Genomic DNA, 21,246 nt, shown 5'->3' with positions numbered 1-21,246 from the left:
TTTAGAATCCGTTTTAAAATTCATGTCCTTACCAACAGGTCTCTAAATGGCGAGGCTCCTATTTGTGTCAGCTTTTAACTAAGCACTCTGCTCCTCATGGCCTTCGGTCACAAGGACAAAACCTCCTGGATGTCACCCGTACAAGGCTGACAACCAAGAGGGACAGGGCTTTTCAGACTCCGGCTTCGAAACTGTGGAACTGTTTGCCACCGCAGCTTCGCTTTGGTGACTGTAGAGATTTTTAAAAACCATTCAAAAACTATTCTATTCCGCCAGGCTTTCATGTCATGATTTAATTGTGTTTTTCAGGTAGATCTTAATGTGACTTATGTCTGTGAAAGACGCTTTATAAATAAACCTTACTTACTTACTTACTGTTGCACAACTGACTCAAAATCCAAAAGTTTATGCCATTCTTGGCAAAAGTAGAGGAGTGACGAGTGGCTGCTGATCTAGCAGATTGATATAAATGTCAGGCTCAATCAACCAGACTCCACATAAGAACATAGGGTGTATATAGCTAAACAGCCCCAAACTGTTCACAAGAGACCATTGTCAGGCAATGGTCTCTTGTGAAATTATAGATTGTTATTACTGTCGAAGCCGTCTCTGCTTCCCCGGGTCCGTTGATTTGGGCAAAGGTTTCAAAAGAGTGAAATAAACACAAAGTTCAATCAACTTAAGTTCGCCTCTGCGCAGAGTGAGAGAAAGTTGCCCCAGCCAACACTTGCGAGCAACAACTCTGGTCTCTCTCCGCTTCCAGCTCGTTTTATTAAGTCTCAGGGGTGTTTTCAACATATACATATATCATGTCACTCATGTATAGCATAACAGTTCCTTATGTCCAAATAAGGAGTGCTTCTTGTTATTTTCTTCCAGCAAGCTCATCTTGTCTTGTCTCCGGCACTCCCTGTCCTTCACCAATTTATGACCTTGCACTCTCTATCCTCTACTCCCTCTGTCCTCTATCTACACATTCCAGTTACACACATAGATAGTTTATATTCTACATTACTCAACAGGGCTTTTAACTGTTAGTTGCTATATTTATGACTCGCTTGTTAGCTGAGGATTTCTTTACTTTCAAAAAGCTCACGGTAATATAACAACTTTCTACAACTGGTAAGGCAGGGTTGCTCCGGTCCTCGAGGGCCAGTGTCCTGCAACTTTTACATGTGTTCTTGGCCCAACACACCTCAATCAAATGGCTGAATTATCTCCTCAGTATGCAGTCAAGTTCTGTACACGCCTAGTACTTAGCCATACGGATTCAGGTGTTTTGGAATAAGAACACATCTAAAAGTTGCAGGACACTGGCCCTCGAAGACTGGAGTTGCCCACTGCCGAGGTAAGAAAACAATTACTTATAATAACTTCACAGAACCTCATGTCAGAAAAACTGGAACTAACCCTTAATGGACTGTTCATGCTCGAATGCTTTCCAGTGTGGATGATAAAAAAGTTTTTGCAATCACAAACACTTGACAGTCGTCGAGCCACCAAATGTTGCCTGGTTCGTTTAGACAGCTTTTTTTCCCCTTAATAAAATCATTTGAAAACTGCACTTTGCTATTTACCCAGATTATCAATTTTGGTGACTTTGGAGATTAAGGTCGGATTTCATTCCAGAAAATTAACACCGCTGCGAATTAGTCGCAGTAGAAGGCCGTGTTAATGTCCTCTCCTTAAAGTCTCATGCCAGTGACCTTTTATCTGGGACATTCATACTACAATTAAACTAACATAAAACATAATAGGGAAAAAAAAAAAAAAAGTAAACTAATTGACTTAGAAGGGAATGTAAAGTTTATGGAGAACTATGTAAAAGGAGCAGGTATGATCTGTCATAGATGGGTAAACTAAATATTAACGATATCTTAAAATTATAAGGGGATTTAAAATTAGAAATAATGAAAACCAAAAAAGACAAAAGATAGAACAATGGAAGGTTGAATATAAACTCTCAGAAAAATGGTTGGAACAGAGCAAGCTGTGAGACATACAGAGGCAGGATAAGAGGGAGAAGTGAAAAGAAAAGTTAACAGCCGCAGTTTTGGTGTGGCCAGAGGAGGAGACTACAGCTGCCTTCAGACAGCAGAGGCGGCAGCCTCCAAGAGCGCACACAGGCATTGATACAGCGTGAGGAGGAGGAAGAAGGTGTAGCCGCAGCACCTCCTCAAGCCCCCGAGAAAAAGCCAGATAAATCAAGCAACCCTTTTAAAACAGAAATATGTACACGATGGCATAAAAATACGGATTTTCAGGTAACTTAATTATCACTGAAATCCTAAAACTACACGGGGATCTTAAACTGGAGATTATGCATTCAAAAGATTCAAGAGACAATAAAAAACCTTGCCAGATTATAATTTCAAAGGGGACCTTTCAGTCCCTGAGTGCACACAGTTGATAAACAGATTAAAACAAAAAGATGAATTAAAAAAACAACAAGAGCAGCCTTTAACTGACATAGCTATAATAATGAGGCCTAAAGAAAAGCACAGAATTTTGTAGGCAAGTATTAGTGAGAAACAGGTGCTTTAAAAATCATTCTATGGTGTTATACTACCAACAATAGCATGATAAAATGCAAAAGATTCATTTTACAGGGAAATAATTCCATATTTTGCTCAGATTGTGTGCATTGTTGATTCTCCCCTTTTTGAGAGAAGTTAAATTTCAGCTCTGTGAAACGACCTTGACAAAGAGATGCAGCTGCCTGAAAACAAAGATAAAACTTCTGCATACAGCAGAAGTCTGTCTCTGCTGAAACGTCTGATAAAGATTGTAACACTATCCTGCATGTGTCAAACTCAAGGTCCGTGGGCCAAAACAGGACCCCAGAAGTTTATGTGATTCTCTAGGAGTAGAGCCTTTAATATGGTGATTGTGTGCTTGAATGTTATTTGGTCAATCAATAAGCAGTTTTGTCTACATTCTGCCACAATCTGCCTTTTGAAAATGTTTTGAATCTTGCTCTTTATGTATAAAAAAGAAAAATTGGCTAAAGTCTGCAGACACAAAATTAACCTGGATTGAAGCTCTATCTATGTTTATTTAATCTGAGATCCTCTCCAAATGCAACAGTATATGTCAGTCTACATGAGATACTAACAACTTCACCTACTGATATAATATAAAGATCTGAGTGAATATGTGAAAGAAACAATGATGAAAGTGGAAAGGGGATGCTCATCCAGGAGGAAGACAGTGTTCCTAGGAAATGCAGCTCATTTATTAACAATCAATTTTTCTCCTATAGGTGGAAGTTTTGCTGACTAATCATAGGCTGGATCTATGAAACATTATGTGCACAGACCAAATGACCAAGGTTCTGACTGACTTATGAACCTCACTGACCTGACAATGAAAACATGACACCCAACAGACAACACCTTTAAGGTGGACAGCACTAAGACCACCTTATTGATTCTTGGTGAATAAAGAAAATAATTGAAGCATTCAAAACAGACCTAGTGGAAACAAAAGTGGTTATGGGGAAACGATGTGCATTTTAAGAATAATAGAAGTCAATTTATGTTCAAATTTTTGCACATAAAATTACTCTGACAGATAAATAAGTAAGTAGTGTGTGAATGTGTGTGAATGGGAATGACTGATTTCATTGTAATGCATCTTTGAGTTAATTGAAACAAACTTTAGTTACTTGAACTAAATACAAAGCTGACTGAAACTGTACGGTGTATCTATAAAACTGGGTAAGACAAACTAAGATTATAAGATATAATATGCCCTTCATTTTTTGTGTTCATCAGTGAGTGAGTTTTTATTTTTATTTTTAATAAGAACTAAACCAAGCATTATTTAAAATAATAGCAACTACCAAAAATAGTGATCTCATTTTTAAATGTAATAAGGACTTACTTTATGAAATATGATAAAAATAAGAATAATAATAAGAAGAATTTGGAAAAACAAAGGCTTTAAACCTCTGCAGGAACAGCACTGACACTGTCGAAAGTAGATCCTAATACAGAAATCTGGAAGCTCACTCAAGGGTGGACAGTCAAAGTCCATCCAAGGACACATTTAGATGAGGCAGAGGGACAAATACAGGGCTTAGCTGAGAGCAAAGAGAGCAACATGCATCCTGCCCTAGCTGCTGTCCCACCTGAACTGTGGTCCCAATCATCAACTGATGTAGGGCTTATACAGGTCCATCTCAATATATTAGCATATTGTGATAAAGTTAATTATTTTCCATAATGTCATGATGAAAATTTAACATTCATATATTTTAGATTCATTGCACACTAACTGAAATATTTTAGGTCTTTTATTGTCTTAATACGGATAATTTTGGCATACAGCTCATGAAAACCCAAAATTCCTATCTCACAAAATTAGCATATCATTAAAAGGGTCTCTAAACGAGCTATGAACCTAATCATCTGAATCAACGAGTTAACTCTAAACACCTGCAAAAGATTCCTGAGGCCTTTAAAACTCCCAGCCTGGTTCATCACTCAAAACCCCAATCATGGGTAAGACTGCCGACCTGACTGCTGTCCAGAAGGCCACTATTGACACCATCAAGCAAGAGGGTAAGACACAGAAAGAAATTTCTGAACGAATAGGCTGTTCCCAGAGTGCTGTATCAAGGCACCTCAGTGGGAAGTCTGTGGGAAGGAAAAAGTGTGGCAGAAAACGCTGCACAACGAGAAGAGGTGACCGGACCCTGAGGAAGATTGTGGAGAAGGGCCGATTCCAGACCTTGGGGGACCTGCGGAAGCAGTGGACTGAGTCTGGAGTAGAAACATCCAGAGCCACCGTGCACAGGCGTGTGCAGGAAATGGGCTACAGGTGCCGCATTCCCCAGGTCAAGCCACTTTTGAACCAGAAACAGCGGCAGAAGCGCCTGACCTGGGCTACAGAGAAGCAGCACTGGACTGTTACTCAGTGGTCCAAAGTACTTTTTTCGGATGAAAGCAAATTCTGCATGTCATTCGGAAATCAAGGTGCCAGAGTCTGGAGGAAGACTGGGGAGAAGGAAATGCCAAAATGCCAGAAGTCCAGTGTCAAGTACCCACAGTCAGTGATGGTCTGGGGTGCCGTGTCAGCTGCTGGTGTTGGTCCACTGTGTTTTATCAAGGGCAGGGTCAATGCAGCTAGCTATCAGGAGATTTTGGAGCACTTCATGCTTCCATCTGCTGAAAAGCTTTATGGAGATGAAGATTTCATTTTTCAGCACGACCTGGCACCTGCTCACAGTGCCAAAACCACTGGTAAATGGTTTACTGACCATGGTATCACTGTGCTCAATTGGCCTGCCAACTCTCCTGACCTGAACCCCATAGAGAATCTGTGGGATATTGTGAAGAGAACGTTGAGAGACTCAAGACCCAACACTCTGGATGAGCTAAAGGCCGCTATCGAAGCATCCTGGGCCTCCATAAGACCTCAGCAGTGCCACAGGCTGATTGCCTCCATGACACGCCGCATTGAAGCAGTCATTTCTGCCAAAGGATTCCCGACCAAGTATTGAGTGCATAACTGTACATGATTATTTGAAGGTTGACGTTTTTTGTATTAAAAACACTTTTCTTTTATTGGTTGGATGAAATATGCTAATTTTGTGAGATAGGAATTTTGGGTTTTCATGAGCTGTATGCCAAAATCATCCGTATTAAGACAATAAAATACCTGAAATATTTCAGTTAGTGTGCAATGAATCTAAAATATATGAATGTTAAATTTTCATCATGACATTATGGAAAATAATTAACTTTATCACAATATGCTAATATTTTGAGAAGGACCTGTAAAGGGTTCCCACCATACAAGGTTAAAACTAATATCTGAAAAAAGACTATTAGTCTGCCAATACCCCTTCAAGCCAGAAGCTGAAGAAGGTACTAAGCCAGTAATATAAGATATTGTGAAGTCAGGAATATTAAGAGAAGCACCTGACGCTACATGCAAGGCATATCACACTGACATTGCTATTATTATCACAGCCAAACATAACTCTAAAAGATATGCCCCTTAAATCCACGTATTCTAATACCTACTACAGAAGATGGTAAACCCCATTCCTGTAAAACAAAGGTAGAAGAAGATACAAAACCTAGACAAGATATTTCCCAAACACCATTATCAAACTCACAAACAGTGTTTTGTAGATGGCTCAGCATCTAAAGATGAATATGGAAAGAATAGTTGGTTATGCAGTGTCAACCATCGATAGGATGATAGAAGCTAAATCTCTACCAAATACATGCTCAGCCCAGACTGCAGAGTTATATGCTGTAGTGAGAGCACTTACTATATACACGGACAGCCAATACGTCTTCGGATCAGTACATCACCACGCAAAGATTTGGCAAAATAGAGGTTTTAAAACATCACCAGGAACAGAATTAACACATTTTAATCTTTTGAAAAGATTATTAACGGCAATACAGCTACCTGGTAAAATAGCACTCTGTAAATGTAGGGCTCACCAAACAGATTCTAGCACGGAAACAAAGGGGAAAACGTTTGCAGACATAACTGCAAAGAAAGCTGCAACAGAACCCCTAACACTAAAAATGTCAGATCTGCTATTTATAGACACATACGTGCTGAAAGACGCCCAACAGTCAGCACCCAATACAGAAATAAAGGCCTGGCTAAAGAGAGGAGCACAGAAAAAAGATGACATCTATCAGATAGAAGATAAACCAATCCTCCCAAAAAATGTATACAACACAGCGGCTACAGTGACACATTGGGAAGACCCATGTGTCAAGGGGGGAATATGTCACACATGGTAAAGCATTAATTCTACACTAAATTTTTCTGACTATGCAAAGAATTTTTGCAGATCATGCATAATTTGTTGCAAACACGGGGGAAGAAATATTGCCCAGTTGTAATAGATGAACCTAGTGACACATTTCTTCCCCACATATGGTATCCCACAGATTATAAGGTCAGATAATGGAACTCATTTTGTAAATAGTGTAATAGAACTATGTTCCAAAGCATTAGGGTTTCAGTTAAAGATTAAGGAAAACAAGGGATGGGAAACAGGGAGGCCATGGCCCGAATGCCTATGCCTGGTTTAATTATGGATGAGAATAACTCCAAATCAAACTGGCCTTACTCCATTTGCCACCTAGTGTACATCATTGTATAACTCCACCCACTATATTCTGAGCCTGAGATCACGTGACACCAAGTCACTGATGTAAATTTGTATTCTCAAAGAAATAGTACATGGCAGACCGTTTTCTCTGCCCTCTGACATGAATGAAATAGAGAAAGTACAACAGGAAACTTCATTAGCTGAGTGGATTAATAAAATGTTGCAGACAAAAGAAACACAAATGTCCAGTGGTCTGCCGATAATCTCTGCTCCTATCCCACAGAACAACCTGAGGCCTGGAGACCTAGTCCTGATTAAGACACTCCACCGGAAGGATTGGAGCACTCTTCGGTAAAAAGGGCCGTTTCAAGTTCTCCTGACAACGCCCACAGCTTTGAAAATAGCAGAGAGGCCTTCCTGGATCCATGAAAGCCACTGTAAGCCAGTTTTGCCATTACTGGAGCCAGATCAACCAACGGGGTAGCAGAGGAAGCCCGGGTACAAAGGGACTGGAGGACCCATAGGGCCCAGTGTCTCAAACCGGTGAAGAAAACAGCTGATCTGCGCCCAACTTATAAAATGGCTCTCTGTAACATGTGGACAGGACTGATAAGCCTGAGCTTAATTCTGGTAGCAGGACTCTTTCTCTGTCTAAAGCAGGATCCACAGGAGGCGATCCCGCACCGGAAGAGATGGACATCTGACAGAATGCATCTCAGACCACTGACGGAAGAACATGACGCACATCCATTCCTACAGAATTTCTGGTATCGGTCACGGTGGCATATGCAACACTGAACCAGGTAAAAATGCACAAAAATGAAGGGGACGATTATGATGACATGTTGTAAATAAATCACATCAAAAGCCTGAATGTACTCATACATTGTATTTCATAAAATGACCTTACAGCAGAAAATCAAAAGAAGTTGTTGCTTAAGTGAAATGAGAAAAAGTACAATGATGACATAAACAGGGCAGATTTTTAAATTCTTTTACTTTTATGTTTTCAAGTATTATTCTTTTATTTTTAGGATTTCAAGTATTATTCTTTTATTTTTAGGATTTCAAGTATTAATCAACATTTAACTTTTAATGGTCGCCGGGGGCGGCGGGGCCGTATGAGTATTAGCTTCTAGCTAACCTCCGTGGCTGTGGATGAAAGACAGCCCGTTCTGTCCGCCAACCACACTGCACGTTACCGTAACCACGGTGATGCGGTCTCTGCTGTCTTCCTTCCAGACTGGGAGACCGCTCCGCTTGGTTTCGTAGAGACCGCTTCTCTGTAGGAAACTTCTCTGGGACAGTTTGCTTCTGCAGGGCTCAGAGAGAAAGTAAGCAATTCTTACACCTTAATTTCCCCGTTCATGAATGAAAATACCGGATACACAGACAGTATTCCATTCGTACTTAACTTTGCATATGATCGATGATCGTATGACATCCTTGGATCCACTTGAAGAGTTTATGTCTGTTTGCCAGCAAAAAGACATCAGCGCGCTTGTCTCCCCTATCCGGTCCCTCTCGAAGGCTGTGTGGAAGAGATCAGCTTGTTGGAGATGGGGTGCTCTTATTCAGACAATGGCATCATGGGAAGTCTGCTGCTACCCCCACTTCCCTCAGTTGCTGGAAGTCAGTTAAAGTTCCAGTGTACCTGAGTTTTAATGTTGTTTCCATGGCTGAGTCCCAACAGTACTAAAGCTGGATAAATAAGCAAGCAGTCAGCTAACATGACACTGACAAGAAAAACTCCCAAGATGAGTTGCCAGCCTGCATAAAGTATAAGCAACACAGAGCTCATCTTGCTTTGTTGCGTTTAACAACACTCAAGGCTAAAAATAAGGACTAATGTGTGAGTAGGCTTTGCGTATTTGGATTTAACTTGTTTATTTTATTTCTAGCTTATCATTTTTCATTTCTAACATTCCCATTACACTATTGACCAAGGTGTAATGGGAATGTTGTATGTCTGCTGTGGGGGGGGGGGTCGCGTGGGTTGAAAAACCCGACACAATGAGCGTTAATTTGAGAGCCCATATAAACTGCATGTAAAGTGCTGATTTTGAAGATATTGACAGCTAATTTCCTTATGATCAATATGATCAGGAATTTCAAAAAGACAAACACCAACCTTGCTATAAAAGTAGCTATTATGAAATTAGTTTTAATGGGCTGCTTTTCATTTAAAATTTAAAATGTATTTTCCCTTGTGACAGCAAAAACATGCAAATTTGTGAATAAGAACAGCTGATGCATATTTAAGACAAAATATGATAAATGAACAAGAACCAGTTCATGCTGGAGCTGTGAACTTGGTATAGAGTGTTTAGGTGGTGAACAATTACCATGGATTAATTAATCTTAAACTGGATTTACAGAATTTAGAACTAGTAAGAACTGGTACAAGACTGTACAGGTCCTTCTCAAAATATTAGCATATTGTGATAAAGTTCATTATTTTCCATAATGTAATGAGGAAAATTTAACATTCATATATTTTAGATTCATTGCACACTAACTGAAATATTTCAGGTCTTTTATTGTCTTAATACAGATGATTGTGGCATACAGCTCATGAAAACCCAAAATTTCTATCTCACAAAATTAGCATATCATTAAAAGGGTCTCTAAACGAGCTATGAACCTAATCATCTGAATCAACGAGTTAACTCTAAACACCTGCAAAAGATTCCTGAGGCCTTTAAAACTCCCAGCCTGGTTCATCACTCAAAATCCCAATCATGGGTAAGACTGCCGACCTGACTGCTGTTCAGAAGGCCACTATTGACACCCTCAAGCAAGAGGGTAAGACACAGAAAGACATTTCTGAACGAATAGGCTGTTCCCAGAGTGCTGTATCAAGGCACCTCAGTGGGAAGTCTGTGAGAAGGAAAAAGTGTGGCAGAAAACGCTGCACAACGAGAAGAGGTGACCAGACCCTGAGGAAGATTGTGGAGAAGGGCCGATTCCAGACCTTGGGGGACCTGCGGAAGCAGTGGACTGAGTCTGGAGTAGAAACATCCAAAATATTTGCAGAGAAGAGCAAAAAAATAATTTGCACAGTTAAATAGTGAAAGTATTAAATACACATGTAAAGCATGAGGTAGTCCTTAATATTGCCCTTATAAGTGAGTGAAATACTGCACCTTGGTGGGTGAAGTATTTAGTGCAGGTCAGTGTGTAATGAGATAGTCCACAGAGTGTGGCTTGAGTAGAGCAGTCTGACAGCCTTAGGGAAGAAGTTGTTTCTGAGCCTGGTGGTCTTGCTCTAAATACTCCTCAGTCTGTATGCAGGATAGGTGGAGTCCTTCATGATGCTGAGGGCCCTACCCCTACATCGTGATGTGTAGTGGTCCGAGCTGGTAGGAAGACTGCTTCCCACAGTCCTCTGTGCAGCCTTTACCACCCTCTTCAGAGCCTTCCTCTCAGCAGCAGTGCAGCTGCCGTGCCATAGGATGCTCTCCACCGCACCGTGGTAGAAGCACACTTGGAGATGAAGCATAGGACAGAGGAGGTGTGTCCAGGTCCACCTCTCCCTTTTACTACATAGCTACCTCACTAAAGACCAGTTTGTGCACTGAAAACAGTCCTGGACCACAGAGGCTTTCCTATTAGTGCATCCATGTCCATTGATTTCCTGACCTCATATTTAATGTCAATGAGAGGAAGGGGTGACAGCCTGTCCCATAACGTGGTGGATATCAGATGTGTTTTGAGTCGTTTAAGCGGTCAAAAGCTTCTTTCCCCTGAAGCTACTGTCACAGGAGGGTGAGTAGCAGTCTTAGGGCCATGCTTCAATTTGGATACAAGTCAAAGACATTCTGATGATATACAAAATCTAAGATCTCAAAGGGTGATGAGATTTGTGGGAAAAGATCTGACAGCCCACATTACTCCCATCTTCTGGTCCTCAGCCTCAACATTTTGCGATTCTTCTTTGGGCGATCACCCAAAAGAGCTGTTTCGCTGAAATAAGCCGAACCTACCATCACTAGTTCAAATATTGATAGCTTGACCTTCTAAATAGTTAATCAAATAGTTTTTGACCACATGAGGGCACTCAGAGAGCAGCAAACTTCACTTTCCGAATGTTCAGTTGATCTTTAGTCAGAATCAGAAAATCCTTCATTGTCATTGTCACAAGTACAACAAAATTGAGAAAAAGCTATGTGGTCTGTGCATGAGCAATACATAAATGATGTAAAACAGAAAAATAGAAGCTGTTGTTAAAAAGATAAAAGAAAAACATAAAAAAAAGCACATTTACACACATTCACGTTATTGCATCTCTTTTACATTCTAGCTGTTAAGTTTAGCTATTGCTGTTAGAGAGACTAAATGTACATCCTTCAATCAAACGAGGTGTGAAAATTTTGGTGGGCGGGACTTCCGGTGGCTGGGACATCCTAGGGCGGGACTTCCGGTGGCGGGCCTTCTGGTGACGTAACCGGATATCGTCATTAACCGGATGTTGTCATTAGCCGGATATCGTCATTAACCGGATATTGTCATTAGCCGGATGTTGTCATTAGCCGGATGTTGTCATTACAAGGAAGCAAATCTTTCTAATTGTATGTTTTTAGATGTTTTTTGCATCTAAAAACAAGACATGTAGTTTATCCACTTTAAAAGGTCACTCAGGTTAATGCAGGCACATCACACAAAATTCTGATAAAAAGAGAGAACCTGACAGAATTATAAATTCTGTGCTCAGTACGCTGTTTCCAAATTAGAAATGGATTCTACAGCTAAAAGACTTTGTTTGGAATTATGAGAGACTCCATTTGGTAAAATGGATGATAATTTTAGTTACCTTAAGCTTTTCTTTTTTCATCTTAGAGCAATAGTTATTGCTCCCACGTGGGAGCCAGAGGTTGTAACCTGTATGTCTATGTACAACGTCACAAGAAACTGAAAAGATACAAAATAAAGTTTATAAAGTCCTCAGACATGTCACTGTTTATTGAATTAAGGCAGACATCCACAGATGTTTCTTGTGTATTGTCTCAGACACAGTCTTCACACTGACCGTGCTCTTTTCCTGGCCCAAAATCTCGACCATTGTCTCAGTCAATACACATCCACTGTTTATTGAATAGGTGATCAGTGTGGGGGTCAAAAACCACAGCAAATGGCCGCTGGTCTTTTCAGGCAAGCAAACGCAAGAATAACCAGACGACACCCTCAGATCTGTTTGTGTTGGAGGCATTCAATCAGAACTGCGGTGTATTCAAGACTGTGCTGGCTCTACCATATGATGCTTGGGTTGAGAAGATGAATGAAATTGGACAGCGTCTTTCTAACCTTTTTCAAAACTCACGCTGCTGGATTGATGTTATGTCAGTGAAAAGAGTGCTGACGTTCCCTGTTGTGGATCTAAAGCCCACCCTCTTTTGAGGACCCACTCCCCTTCTTGAGGACCCTCCCACCTTCCTGCGCTATATATCAGGGTCTAACTGCGAGTTCTTCTTCACAACGGTGGGCGGCAGACCTTGTGAATGTATGGAGCGTACGGAAAAACACCATACCGGGACCTCTACAACCAGCAAGAAGAGACCGTCTTCTCTCCCGGTCATGATGAAAGCTTCAACACCGGGCCATATCATCCACCTTCTCCAGACCTCTACTCACCAGCCACCTCATCGTCGCAGCTCTTTGAGTCCCTATTCAATCCAGGGACACCGACAGGATACAACCTCAGATCGTATGATCCGCCTTCTCCCGACCTCTATTCACCGCTATGCGTGGCTGAGTCTACACACAGATATCCAACCTGAAGACAAGAGGGTGATCGTGGAGGACGAGGCAATCATCAGCTACTCACCCTCCCCACAAACTCCAGACCCGATACCTGCCCCTCAGCCTTCACCGGAGGAGGAGAGTAATCAGGGTGATGAAATTGACGGCTGGATCTCAACCGCTCTCATCAATACGGTGAAAACAGCGATACTTCATTTATTCAACATAACCTGTTTGAACTATGTCAAAGAAACCTGTTACGGGTGCATAACGAACCACCCGAGCCAACGACAGCATCAGTGCCTGGAGATATTGGAGGAGGAGTATTACCAAATCAACTTTCAACATATCGTGCGACGACTCATAAATCCCAAGCTCCTTCCTGCTATTCAGAAACTTCTGACACTTTGACGCATACAAGCAGAGGACTTCAGAGTGAAAACAATTGCAGAGACGGTTTTATATGAACTGAAATCGGTACAAGGCTTCCATAGTACAATCACGGATATGTACGATAAGATGAACGGTAATGACTGTCTCAAGCAGCTTAACTCTGTTTCAGAGTGCTACGATCCGATCTCAGATGACTTGTTTTGTCTTTTCTGTATTCTCTCTCGCCTTTCTACTGGTATACATATATAACAGTTTTGTTTTTTAAAGATTGCAATGTTTGAATTGATCTTTATTATCTGAATGTGTTTTTTTTCTGTTTCTCTATTAAATACGGGTACAAAATAAAAAAAACGAAGTATAAATATACCCTCAGGTGTTTTGTTTTCATTATTTAACAGTAGACATCAGAGTGAGCATAAAACTGGGATGTCTGAAAGAAGGATCATGAAAAATGTATATTACAACCCATCAAATCCAGGATGTTTAGGGGTTTAGAAAGGTTGAGGAGGGTTTTGCAAAATGAAACGGAGAAGAAGGTAGCGGTTGAAAAAGTTAAAGATTTTTTATCGGGAGAAGATACCTATACTCTACATAAACCAGCAAGAATAAAGTCCCGAGAAACAGAGTTTTTGTCACCAGACCATTGAGACAGTTCCAAGCCGATCTCCGTGACATGCAAGCTCTGGCCAAGGAAAATGACGGTTACAATTATTTATTAACAGTCATTGACATCTTTACAAAGAGGGCGTATGTACGTGTTTTGAAGAGGAAAACTGCTGCAGAGGTGCTAAAGGCTTTTGAATCAGTTTTTAAAGAAAGTCAGGTCCCAAAAAAACTTCAGACTGATGCAGGGAAATAAATTTTTAACAAGACATTTAAGCTTCTAATGGAGAAACACTGTATTGAACATTTTACCACAGCAAGTGAAGCAAAAGCCTCTGTAGTTGAGAGGTTTAACCGTACGTTAAAAACAAGGATGTGGAGATATTTTACTGCTAACAACACCCGGCGGTACATTGATGTCCTGCAAAATTTAGCTAGAAGCTACAACCACAGCTACCACACCAGCATTAAGATGAGCCCAATGGAAGTGACCTCAGAAAATGATTTTCAAGTGTACAGAATCTGTACGATGTTACCTCCAACAGATATTGCAGGGCCTCAGTGACAATGTTTAAACAGTGGGATCTTGTCAGAATATCCAAGGTACGTGGAGTGTTTGACAAAACATACAAACAGAGTTTTACAGAAGTGTTTACAGTGTATGAGCGGATACCCCGATCTCCTCCTGTATACAAACTCAAAGATTTGGATGGAGAACCTATTGAGGGTTCTTTTTACGCTGAGGAACTTCAAAACGTAAAAATATTTAAGGACAAGATGTATCAAGTGGAGAAAATATTAAATCAACGCACCGTCAAGGGTGTAAAACAGGTTTTTGTACGCTGAAAAAATTGGCTTGAGAAATTCAACAGTTGGGTCAAGTTTGATGAACTACGAAACGTATAAAATAGGTGTGTGCTAAAACCTAACGATTCATACAGCATCATGGACAGCAAGGCAGAGGATGACGGTTTTTACATTACCCTTCCCTCTAACGCTAGCAAGGAAGTGTTTAAAAATAATACCAGTTCGAGTTTCCGTGTAAATTTAGCTCAACATATTGATTTAGAAGGCCAATGGATGGTTGCATTAGCAGAGATTTCATACCCCCATACATGGTATAAATTACCGGATCATGATGCCTACTTTGAATGGAGGAAGGTTGGTGATGTGGAGATTAATACGCAAAGGATCAGAAGTGGCTACTATAACAGCGTTATTCAACTCGAGACAGAGATGGAACTGTTTTTCAAAAAAATGAACTTGGGTCTCCGCATTAAATTCAGCAAAGTTCAAAAGAGATTTGCATTTCAAGCAAGCGGTCCGTATGAAATACGCTTCTTCAACACTCTAGCTTATATGATGGGCGTGAAACCAGGGGAATGGATTCATGTATCTGAACCAAAACTGGCTCCTTTTCCGGCAGATATAAAGGCTGGTTTCTATCACCTATACTGTTACATCGACGTGGTCAGCCCGCAAATAGTAGGCGACACTTTTGCACCTTTACTGCGGACCGTCAAAGTACAAGGCGACTTCAGTGATATGGTTACTCTGACGTTTAACTCCGCCCACTACCTTCCAGTTTCCAGAAGACATATTGAAAATATCCATATAGAAATTAAATCGGACCAAAATGTTCCTGTCAATTTCGTCTATGGAAAGACAATCGTAAGACTACACTTCAAACCGGTGATATCAGAACGTAGCCTGAGATAAATTTTATTTGTATAAACAGAGATATATATAACCTCTAAGACTGATTGATTATCATTCATATTACCCTGGTCCTTCAACACTGCATCAAGCAGGCAAGAGAGAACATGGCACAGCTAAGTCTGAGACGTGATCCAAATCGCTTTGTAAATTACTATGTAAGTCAATCAGGCGGTAATCTGCCAGGGTTTTATGGGGCCCCGGTCATGTACGGACGCGGAATTGGATCATTATTTTCAAAATTATTCCGCTTCGTATCCCCTCTGGTTAAAAAAGGATTTGCTATTGCAAAACCCCATCTTAAAATGGCTGCATCAAATATCGCTTCGGATGTCATAGTAAGTGAGTAAATGAGTGGTTCTACACACACTGACAGTCAAGAAGGTTCAGGAATTATGGTTTTATCCAAAAGACCCAGAACAAGACCCCCTGGTGATCGTTTAAGGACGGTTAAAAAACAACGACAAACGCATAAAAGGAGATCAGTTGGAGCTGACAAATGAAGAGGAAGGAAGTCATCCGCAAGTTTTGATATATTTAAATAATGGCTCTTTTACATAACAAATCATCAGAGTGCACGCTAGCAGAGTTGGACTTATTTTCTGCCCTGATGACGCAGCTATCAATTGAAGATAAAATGTACACCGAGATCCAGCCTTTATCAGCAATCATCGATGGAGGCCCGATCAAGTTTTTCATTCCGGGAGACGGAGAAAAGCATCTAGATCTCAACGATACGTTGTTGCATCTCAGAGTGAAAAATACTAACGAGGATGGAACAAACCTGCCGAATGATGCACCTGTAGGGCTCATCAACTACCCGTTAAACACCATCTTCATTCAGTGTGATGTCACTCTCGGAGATCGATTGATTTCCAGCGCTACACATCCATATAAAGCCATGATTGAGACATTGTTAAACTTTTCTGAGGATTCTTTAAAAAGCCAGTTTAGCTCTGGTCTTTTTTATAAAGACACTGCAGGGGCTCTGAACTCTAGTGTTACAACTAACGGCCCTAACCAAGGTCTTAACAGCAGAGCAGGCTTTATGGAAAATTCCAGGGAGGTACATCTTCTAGGACCGTTGCATGCAGACATATTTTTCTGCGAGAGACTTCTTTTAAACTCTGTTGACCTTAAAATTAAACTTACAAGAGCCAACAATTCTTTTTGTCTCATGGCCACAAGAGACTCCACTTTCAAACTCAGGATATTAGGAGCATCTCTTTTCATCAAAAAAGTGACCATCTCTCCAGCTGTACGACTGGGGCACGCTTTAGCTTTAATGAAAGCAAATGCTCTCTATCCACTTTCAGTTGTGAATGTAAAAACATATTCCATCCCTGAAAATTCAAGGGTATGCAACCAAGAGAATCTTTTCTTAGGTATCTTTCCCAAGTATGTGGTGATTGCATTACTGGATCATGACGCTTTTACAGGAACACGCAATCTCAATCCGTTTGACTTTAATCATTTTGATATGGAATATTTAGCTTTGTGTAAGGATGGCAGACAAATTCCAGCTAAGGCCTTCCAGCCCAATTTTAACCAAGGTAATTCAGTGAGAGAGTATTACAACTTGTTTACGGCTACAGAACGACATCTAAAAGATCTTCCGCTGAGTATAACACGTCAGGAATTTAATCAAGGACACTCTCTATTCGCCTTTAATCTTAACCCGGGTGAGGACACAGATGCTCTATCTCCAGTTTCCAGTGGGAATTTAAGTTTGGAAATGCGTTTCAGAAACCTGTTGCCTCATACTACCACGCTGATCATCTACACTTGTTATGACTCTATTTTAGAGATTGATTCAAAGAGGTGTGTGCTGGTGGATTATTATTAATCTAATCAGACATGAATAATCATGAAATTGAGAACCTGCTGAATCATCTGCTGGGAGATTTGTTTTGTGGTGTATGGCCGTGCGACCAGCTCCCGCTGCTAGCTGACAAATTCCCAGGGCCGGCCTACTTTATTGTGAACACACATCCTTCACACATGCCAGGAGAACACTGGTTAGCTCTGACTTTGGATGAGAATGGTCAATCCAGCTTTTTTGACTCTTATGGATTCTCTCCGGATTTCGAGTTCTACCCGTCAAGCATCGTAACATTTTTAGAAGACAGATCCTCAAAAATATTGTATCATAATAATCAGCTTCAAAACACTATGTGCACTGTGTGCGGTCACCATTGCATTTTGTATCTATGTCATAGAGCGTGCGGATTATCACTACAGCAAGTATTGTCAAAATACACCGGAGATGTGATTAAGAATGATTTAATGGTATCTAACTTTGTGAGGAAATATCAGAAATGTGTCATTAATCAAAGTTGTACATTTTATACTCACGGAACATGCTCTTTGGAGATGTTTCTGGATTGTTATGGAATTTAAATTGTCTTTTTTTTTTTTTTTTTTTCCATTGTTTGTTTTTTCTTATGATATAATATTTGTGTAATGACATCATATGTTAGTGTGTGAAGTAGAGAACGAAGTTAGACTTGAAAATATAATTAATAAATATTTTATTGAATAAAAGAAATAGGCTACATGTTTCATTTTCTTATAACGGTGTATGGTGAAAATGTAATCCATCGGGGTGGTAGTGTCGTCTTACGAAGAGACATTTTTGACTTCCCATCAGCATTTTTTGGATCTTCCAGCTCGGATCTCGACCAATGGGGAGAATGAGTTATCTGCCTTCTTCTTCTTGTTCTTCTCTGCTTAATGCTGGGTGGTGTACCCCCATTTTCAATAGATGTACCCCCTGTTTTGAACTGTCTATATTCTTCACGAGCATAAGGGTTAATGACTGAAGATATGGGGATGTTTACCTCTGACAAGGTATGTAGAAAGTCTGACCACCCTTGGGGTAGCCATGCTCCAGATTTTTTAAACGGAAGGATGAGATTTTTCAACAAGTCATTCATGTGGGACCCCTTTACAACATTCCCTTTATATACAAATTCACCTCGCGAAGTCCAACTCTCACTTCTTTCGGATAATTTAATCAAAATGTACTCAGCATTTTTACAGTTATGCTTCAGTAGGCTTTTCAGTACATCCGTAACAACCTGATCCTTAGGGGCCTCGTCCTGCCCTGGGCCTTGTTTTTCTTGGGACCGCTCATGTTCAGGAACCTCTGTGTCACGCTGCAGCGTTAAACTTACCCGCTGTTCTTCTTTCACACCTTGCTTGAGTAGAGTCAGATGCCTCTGGAAAAGGGCATCATATTTCTTGATTTTTTCATAAGAAGTCAAACTGGGCTCGTTTAATATCGCTCTCATTTCAGCATCCAAATTCTCCTCCGCCGTCTGTCTGACGGACGTGTCTGACTGGGTCAGATGCCTGAACTGATGAGGGGAAATGAGAAACATCTTCTGCGATGTTCTGAGAGACATTATCTCCTGACGATTCCACCCACTAGATCACTGATCAATGGAGCAAGAGCCGTTAAGATGGGGAGAATAAAGCCACCTTCTTGACTTTTGAGAGCCAGCTGTTTCCGCTTGATACCAGTTGTTTTATCAGCCAACAATCTGATGATTTTTCTTTGCTTCTTCAATTTCAGGTGTTGAGAGGGCGATAGTTTAATGTTACCTTTTAAAATATTCAGAGCAATCTCACACAGAGCCTGAAGAAAGTCGGGTGAGCAGTGTGCGAGAATATCCTTGCGTTTCTGTGGACATGCCTGGTACAAAGCTCTGAATAATGGGACATTCCTTTTTAAACGTGCAGACATGATGACTTACTTTGTTTTGGGCATGTACACAGCAGGCCACTGGTAAGGATGTATGCCTGTTCTCAGTCTGAAATGTTCTGGGCAGGTAGGCGTGAAATCGATGATTAAATAACCATGAGCTTCTCTCGTTGCTTCTTCAAAACTCTCCAGGAAGACACCCTTTTGCGATGGAAACATTTGGCGCGCTAGTATATTCAACTGCAGTTTATATCTCGGGTTTTTAAACAACACCCTATAATTACAGTTCAAACTAATAGTGCGACTGTACTTTCTCTGATGAAAAACATTCCGAGTCACCATCATATTACGATGGTGACGAAACTGGGTAAAGACCTTCATCACGTTTTCATCATCTGAGGCTTGAGCAATAACATCGTCTAGAATGATCAGATGATTCTGATCAGGAGGAAACAGGTTTTCATCTTCAAAAGAATGAGGCAATCCTTCCACAAATTTAATATTTTTATTCATCTTCTGCAATTCAGCATACATCGGCTGAAAAGATGTGTAAATCCACCCAATATTTTCTGGAACAACATCCATGACATGGTTACAATTCTGCAAAACACTTTTTACAAAAAAGGTTTTTCCGCAACCGCTGGGTCCTATTATCATACATGAGAAAGGTGCTCTAAATCTAGGATGAAAATCAACCTCCTGTAAATCGACAGAATGCAACATTTTTTATTTTTTGTATTTTATTTTATCTTTCTTCTTCTTGTTCTTATGCTCTAATAACCAAAAGGCAGAGTTGTCCCATCAGAAAAAAGGCATCTCTTGTCATACACCAACCGAAACCTTTTAACAAATGTAGCATTTCTTAAGAGGAATCTCTTTTTATCCCTCCTGATCGTGTGCTGAGGAATTTCAATGACACCCTCACCTGACCCCTGTAAGTATCCCTCGACCAGCCCTTTGATGCTGTCCACACTGACCCTCTCGCTGCATTCATGCATCTGAGTGATACCTTTAGCACGTATCACTAGCTTTTTCTGGTTTTTGGTTTGATATGCATAACTCTTGGGTCCTGTTGATGCAAACTCCGAAATGCTGTCAAGCTCGTCAGTAAGATCACCCAGATAATTTCCAAGCTCCAAAGGAGTTTCACCACTTTTTGTCACATAAATCAAACTGTCCGTGTCAATATAAATCAATCTGTCCTGCAATTGCTCCATGCTGCTGAGAAGTTTTAAACGTGCATAAGCGGTGGTGAATGCAGCAATAAACACATTGTTTACCTTGCTTGGGGAGAGATAACACGTTTGCTGTAGTTCCACTGCACTACACACATTTCAGGGTTGAAGAAATGGAAGTAGTTAACCTTGTATTTACTCGAGAACATGAAGCTGAAAAACTCATCAGGGTTAGTGATGACTGTGGTCTGAGACAGATCACTTCGCTGCGCAAACTTTCCCCAAAAGCTGTTTAAGCACAGTTTTGCTACCTGTCTTTTGGCAGGGTTCACCTCGATTTTGTCTGCGTCTAATTGGATACCCTGGTGGAGTTTGTAGTCTGCTACATACTTTGACCTGCTCTCCTCATCCACTGCTTCAAAAGGGTAGCCTGAAGCCTCCTGCTTACCCTTTAAAAAGCAATGAATGTAACCTTTAAAGATTGTGTCACTAGTCTTCTCAAAATGCCAAACTTCAGTGATTTTGGCGAGGCAATAACCACACTGCAACGCTTTACAAAACTCTACACTCACCCACACACCTGTCAGATCTCTGTCCTCATCATTATGCCTGCAGGGACCTGATTGGTTATTTATTTCAGCACATGTGCGGCAGAGAGTAAACACCAGTTTACCTTGGGATGTTCTGTAAGGCAAAACAGAGAAAAAGAGACCTCGTGGGGGGTAGACCACAGCTCTGACAAGGCCAAAGTAGCTACTGGGGTAATCAAAATTTTTGTAAATGATGGTGGGGTGCCCGAGGGGAAAGACGCAGCTAGCATTTAC

Source organism: Girardinichthys multiradiatus, chromosome 12 (genome assembly GCF_021462225.1).
Source record: "Girardinichthys multiradiatus isolate DD_20200921_A chromosome 12, DD_fGirMul_XY1, whole genome shotgun sequence".
In the NCBI taxonomy this organism is placed as follows: domain Eukaryota; kingdom Metazoa; phylum Chordata; class Actinopteri; order Cyprinodontiformes; family Goodeidae; genus Girardinichthys; species Girardinichthys multiradiatus.
The sequence above is the reverse complement of the archived record's forward strand: the minus strand, read 5'-3'. Positions refer to the sequence as shown.